This window comes from Cnephaeus nilssonii (genome assembly GCF_951640355.1).
Source record: "Cnephaeus nilssonii genome assembly, chromosome: 7".
Classification (NCBI taxonomy): Eukaryota; Metazoa; Chordata; class Mammalia; order Chiroptera; family Vespertilionidae; genus Cnephaeus; species Cnephaeus nilssonii.
The window spans coordinates 37383836-37390967 of NC_137078.1; positions in this window are offsets into that span (position 1 = coordinate 37383836).

Here is a 7132-nt window from a genome sequence, read left to right on the forward strand (position 1 = left end):
TTTAGATTAGAAAAATAGGGGGACTGGCAGTGATGATATACAAAAATTAGCTAGGAAAGCAGAAGGTACACAATCTATATCTATTTGTGGATAAAGGGGGCTGACGAGATACTGCATTTCGGGATGTGGTCACTAATGGGAGAGAGAACTAATTTGTCTGACTTCTCAGACCTCCAATGAATAACATTCGATCTGTATATTTATACTAATAACGTGTTTTACAGATTGTTCCCAATTGTTATTTGGTTAACACTTTTAGGAAAGCCCCATCTCCAAAATCTTTGCAAATTAAATGTGTTCAAGTCCTATACTTACCTATTGCTCTGCCTTTTATAGCTTAGCCTGTGATGTGTGCTCTGAGATGCATTCTCCCTAACATTGTTAGAGGCCCATTACCTTTTATAAATAAAAACAATGTAAGAATGCATTTCACACACGCATGCACACACACATACACATACTTATTTTGGCTTTAAAGTCAGGCACACCTGATTTCCAATCCTAGCCCTGAAACTGGCTATCTGAATGATATCGCATTTTACTCAATACTCTAATCCTGTTTTCAAAATAATGGAAGTAAATAAGTTAATTCATGTCTATTTATGTCAGTAGTACCGCTAGCTTAAGAGAGAGAGTGAAAGAGAGAGAGAGAGACAGAGACAGAGAGACACAGACATACACAGAGCAAGATCTGTAGGAACATAAAAAAAAATGTAAAGTAGGAAAATGCCATGAAATCTTTTTTGAAGGCTCAGAAGTGCTAGTGATGGGGTTTCTAGAAGAAAATATCGCTATTTTCAACCATAAAATTCTAGTTGTGTTATTTTTAAAATTGTTGTTTGCTTTCGCTTTGATTTGTGTTGTTCCTTGGTTTGAATCTGGAGGAAGAGGAAAAGGCTCTTATCAAGGAGACAAATGGGAATTGAAGAAGGAGATGCATGGAGCTTGTGACAAGAAATTCAGAGGAGGAGAGAGTTCTGAGGAGTAAACAAAATTAACCAGGCTGTAATGAGGGACAAGTTGGGCAACTGCTGAAGCAAGTGATGGTAATAACAGAGTCATTAGACTAGTAGAAACAATCCAACATAAAGGGCCTTAAGGAAAGAGTGGGTACCAAGAAATCAAAAACTAATTGATTCATGCTATTTCTAAAGGAAGAAATCTACCTTCAAACAATGTACAAGACTATGACTAAAAATATATAGTTGTTTCCATGAAAACAACTCTTTACTATTCATTTTAGTTTTTAACTTTTTTGGCCTTAATGATGTAAGCAAGCTATTTACATTGCATATCATTCATTGCTCTTTCTCACAAAAATAATAGTTATAGCTGTTGAAATTTTCAGGATGACGTTTGAACTAACTTAATCAGGGTTTATCAAAGATTAAGATAACTGAAGTGGCAATTATGATCCCCATAGGTCATAAACTGGCAAAGGAAGAAAAACAGTGTTAAGACATTTCAAACTCCGGTTAGTCTCTACACATGTTTCTGTCTAGCTCAGCAGGAAGCAAATGTAGCTGGCACTTAATGAATGCTGCTTCCTGTCTGACTGCACCTCAGTTTCATTTTTAATTAAGTGTGATATCCCACACCAGGCTCAGCTGCAGCCTATCCTGGATAAAATGTTTTTAAAACCTCCTGACGCTTGCACATCTTTTACCACCTCGGCTCCAATCTTACCTTAACTATAAAGTCAGCAGGAATCTTTTAGAGCTGGTAACAAAGCTGCTTCACAAGATTGTTGTAAGAGTCCTAACTCTGTCTCTCAGTTTAGCTGTGCTGGTTTCTGATAAAGTTCTTCCGACCAAATCCTGGGGATTTTATTTTTCTTTATAGTCCCTCCAACACCCTCACACACAGAGAGAGCAGAGGATTAGAAGTTGGTTTCCCAGCTTCACTAAAGGAAACTGAAAGACCAGGAGGCAAGCTTACTGACAGGGCAGTTCCAAAGGTGATGTCTTGAGTTTTGCCTGGTGGCTGTATTTGACCTGACTTCTCAGAAATTGCATAATGTTAGTGAAAAAGAGTTTCACTTTTCTTTTCTATTTCAAACTGTCCTCAGGGATGTGATAATTCTACAGTTAATAACTCTAAGTATGTCTGAACTATGTGAATATACATTTTTTCCTTTTTAAAAAAGCGACCATTCTTGTATTTTGCATTAAAGATGTTGATAGAATTTTCTCTGATAAAATCGAGTTTGACATATATAGAATAAATTGCTGTGTAATGTCGATGAAAAATTAACTTACTAAATAGATAAGCCAAATGCTGAACAATTTTAAAGAATTGAAAGAAAAATAATCTCTTCATTACGTGATATTGAGAAAACTGAACAGATACATGCAAAAAAATAGACAAGGTTTTTACATCATATACAAAAATAAATTCAAAATAGATTCAAGACTTATATGTAGCAACTGAAACCGTAAAATTTCTAGGAAAAAAATATAAGCAGTAAACTCTTTGATATCAATCTTAGCCATATATTTTTTTGAATATGTCTCCTCAGGCAAAAGCAACAATAGCAAAAATAAACAAACGGAACTACATCAACCTAAAAAGCTTTTGCACAGTAAAGAAATGTTCACCAAAATGAAATGCAGCCTACTGAATAGAAGATATTTTCAAATAATATATCCAATAAAAGTTTGATATTAAAAATACATAAAGAACTCATACAACTCAACATCAAACACACACACACACACACACACACACACACACACACACACACACACACCTGAGGATATGGATAGACATTTCTCCAAAGAAGACATAGAGACAGCCAATAGACACATGAACTATGCTCAACATCACTAATCATTAGGGGAATGCAAATCAAAATCACAACGAGATGTCACTTCATACCTGTCAGATGGCTGTTATAAAAAAGACAATAAATAATAAATGTTGGAGGGATGTGGAGAAAAGGAAACCTCGTGTTATGTTAGTAGGAATGTAAACAGGTGCAGCCACTGTGAAAAACAGTGTGGCTGCAAAAAATAAAAAATAGAACTACCATACAGCCCAGCAATTCTACTTATGGGTATTTATCCAAAAAGCCAAAATACACTGATTTGCAAAAAGCTTTATACACTCCTGTGTTTATTACAGCATTATATACAATAACCATACTATGGAAACAACCTATGTGTCCATCAATAAATGAATGGATAAAGAAGATGTGATGCATATATAAAATGGAATATTGCTCAATAAAAAAATACAAAAAGATAAAATCTTGACATTTGTGGCATGAATGAACCTAGAGGTGAAATAACTTGGATAGAGAAAGATAAATATATGATTTCACTTATATGTGGAATAAAAAAAAACACAGATGAACAAACAAAATAATACAGAAACCAACTCATTGAGAGAATTGAGGAAAGAGGTTTGGGGTATGCGTAACAAGAAGAAGGGGAATCAGAGCTATAAAAGTCCAATTATAAATAAGTCACAGGGATGTAAAGTACAGCATAGGGAATCTATACTAATAAAAGGGTAATATGCTAATTAGAGCGGACATCTTCCGGATGTCTTTCCAGACAAAGCTGCAGCGGCTGCAAAGGGTGAGACTCAGGCTAGCAGTGACAGCAGCAGTGGGGTAATGGGGCGGCACCTTCCTCTGATCTGCCAGGTTGCCTCCTGCAGAGGGAGGCCAGACTGCGGCTTAGGCCAGGGACCAATGCAGAGGCAGTTAGAGGTGATCAGGCAGGCAGAGGGGTAAGGGGTGATCAGGCAGGCAGGTGAGCAGTTAGGAGTCAGCGGTCCTGGATTTCGAGGGGGATGTCCCAGATTGAAGAGGGTGCAGGCTGGGCTGAGGGACACTCCTCTCCCCCATGCATGAATTTCATTCCTGGGCCTCTATTATAGTCAATAATATTGTAATAACCTTGGTGACAAATGGTTAGTAGACTAATTGTGGTGATCACTTTGTAAGGTATATAAATGTCGTCACTATGTTGTACACCTGAAACTAATATAAATTAAATAAAATTATTTAATATAAATTAAATAAAAATACAATTTAAAAAAACTAATATAAATTAAATTATTTAATATAAATTAAATTAAAAAATACAATTTAAAAAAATGATCAGTCATTTTTTTAAATTGTATTTTAAATCCAAAAATGGGTGTTGGATTTGTCAAATGTGGTTTTCTGAGTCTACTGACATGATCATGTGATTTTTATCTTTCAATTTGTTTATGTGGTATATTGCTGGGAACCAATTCCAGCATGTAATAATTACAAGAGTTCCATCAAAAGATTGATGGGACTTTGGAGACTCAACAAGGGCTGAGTCACATATGTAGTTTACCTGTTGGAACGGCTAAACGGCACTTCCCCCAAACCTGAATATTATTGTCTGCTGCCAGCAGCTCAGGGCATTTTATTGCCTCCTGTTGGCCAAACACCTGAACAGCTGTAGGCTATTCCCCAAACTGACAATGCTTCTGTAAACTCTACCCTTTGAAACCTTACCCTTTGAAGTGTATGTTTCCACCTTGCCTTAGGACAAATTGTGTTAATAAAAGCAAGGGTCCTAGACAAGGAGGTAGTCTTCAGTTCCTTTAGCTGAATATCCTCTGACCCCCAATGCCTTTCAAAATTATCTTTTGTCCTTGAACTCCTTCTTAATCATCTACTCATCAGCCCCTTTCTCCAGATTGCTGAACCTTTGTAATGCTGGGACAAGAACCCCAGCAGTGTATCACATTTATTGATTTGCAAATATTTTCTTCCATTTGATAGGTTGCCTTTTCATTTTATTGATGGTTTCCTTTGCTCTGCTGAAAGTTTTTAGTTTGGTGTAATCCTGTGACTATTTCATGAAGTGACCACTGCTGGACTATGCTCTAGATCCAGGTCAGAGCAGAGATTGTGTTACAGAACCCAAGTTCATGCACCCAATGCTTCAAAGCCAATGCTCAAAATGTCAGAGTTTGGAGTAAGGAAGTTTATTGATCAAGTCACCAACTGAGATGATGGGAGACTTAATGGTGCCCCAAGCCCATCTTACTTGCTGGACTAGGGACTAGATTAAGGGTTGTTAAAGTGTTAGTGGGAACAGGTATGCAAAAGTGCTGGTGGGGCAAGTTTTAATTGGAGGACCTTGGAACTTGGCCACTTATGGGAAAGGGGCATCAACACCGGATCTTCCTGTACAATGGACCTTTGGTTTCTGAAAGTGTTCCAGGGCTTAACTTCTGGTATGGCCTGGTTCTTTGGTTCCATGTTTGTAGAGTGAGCAAGACTTGGGTGCAGATAGAGGTCAAAGTTCTTTCCTCTGCACATGCTTTGGCTGCATGATTTGAATGTTGGTTTCTTGTCTTTGAAAAACAACTCATTATCTTATTAAACAGGACAGAGCCATTTTGAGCTGGTTCTGTGGTTACAATTGTCTGATTGAATTCTCCCTTCTGCCCCACAGTCTGTTGGTTTCTAGAAGAGACCATTTCTGTGGGTCACAAACCAGTACCCCTATCCATCTGCTCCATTTGCCCTGTTCTATATAATTCTTCGGTGCCTGCTGATTCGTTTTTTGTTTTGTTTTGTTTATTTGTGGGTTGTTGTTTTTTTTTGTTTGTTTTTTGTTTGTTTGTTTTTTGGTGAGCAGGGTCAAGTGTGATTTCTTCCCCAGGTTCTTGTCCAGATGGATTTGAAGAATGAAGCCATGGAAATACTATCTCTAAAACTCTAATTCTAAGACTCTTTCTCTCCTGGCATGGAGAGACAGTTCCATCCTTTTGCATGTGGCTGCCTAGTTTTCCCAACACTATGTATTGGAGGAGATTGTCTCATTGTATATTTTTGGCTCCTTTGTCATAGCTTAATTGACTTTACATGTGTGAGTTTACTTCTGTGCTCTCTAACCTGTTCCATAGACCTATAAGTCTATTGCTTATTCCAGCGCCATGCTATTTTAATTGCTGTGTTTTACACCCTGTGCTTCAGGCTGACATAGTCACTAACTGTTTAATCCTTTAAGTTACCCCTTCCAATACCTTCCCATATCAGTTCCTTAAATCATTTGCAGAAGTCTCTACATGAAAAATATTCTGTAATGTTTTGTGATGGATCTGTTTTCTCCACTGTTTTAATTCCATAGAGGTGAAAGTGAGGTAGGTTAGTTGCCTTTATTGCTTCTCATTATTACTTTTTTTTCTTTAGCCATGCCTCAGCACCCCCTGCCATAAACACACACACAAAAAACAAACAAACAAAAACACAGCAAAAACATGATGTATCTTTAGAGCACATCATTAGATCATACAACTCATTACTCCCTCTTATTCCAGGGGTCCTGGATTTCCCAGTCCTTTCATTTACTCAAGATTTTAGTATCTGATGCTTCTCCATTTCACCACTACTCTTGTGGTTAATTTTGAGACCTTTATCATCCAGTAGACAACCAACTAAGGACCTGACATCCAAGGACCTTGATTTTCTCATATCCAAAGTCTTGTCAATAATTTCACTTCAGCCTGGACACTTTCTTTTACTATTATCTAAACCTCTTCCATAATCTCAATTTCAAGTATCCCACACAATCAGCCCTTCTCAAGACCTCCTCCATGATGTCAAATCAAATGGGTCAATTCATTTTCAGTATTTGACAAAGATAATCAACCTTCCTGCCCAGAGCATTTTATTTTTATGGCTGCTTCTCTGTCATACATGATGATTTTTCTTTATCTCACTGGAAAGCTTTCTATTCAGTTTCTGCTTCTGTATTCTCTGTACTTCTTAATCTCAAATATCATAGCTTCTCGGTTCTTGAGATATTTTTTGTTATCCTGTCCCCAGTCCCATGGCTGTAGTGAATGAATATAAATAATGTCCAAATTTGTCTTTCAGCTCTAGCTTCAACCTTTAAAATTCAATTACTTGCTTCACATCTCCACCTGTGTCTAATAAATAACTCAAGCTTAACGTATGCAAATGAAACCTCTTGATTACCCCCTTCTGTGATCCAAAACCTGATCCTCTCACAGTGTTCCTTGTATCAGTAAATAAGTCTTTTAACCCATCCTGATTTCTGTTTTATCTCCAGTCTCAAATTCAATCCAATGACAAACTATGTCAGTTCTAAATATGAAATACATTTAATATCAG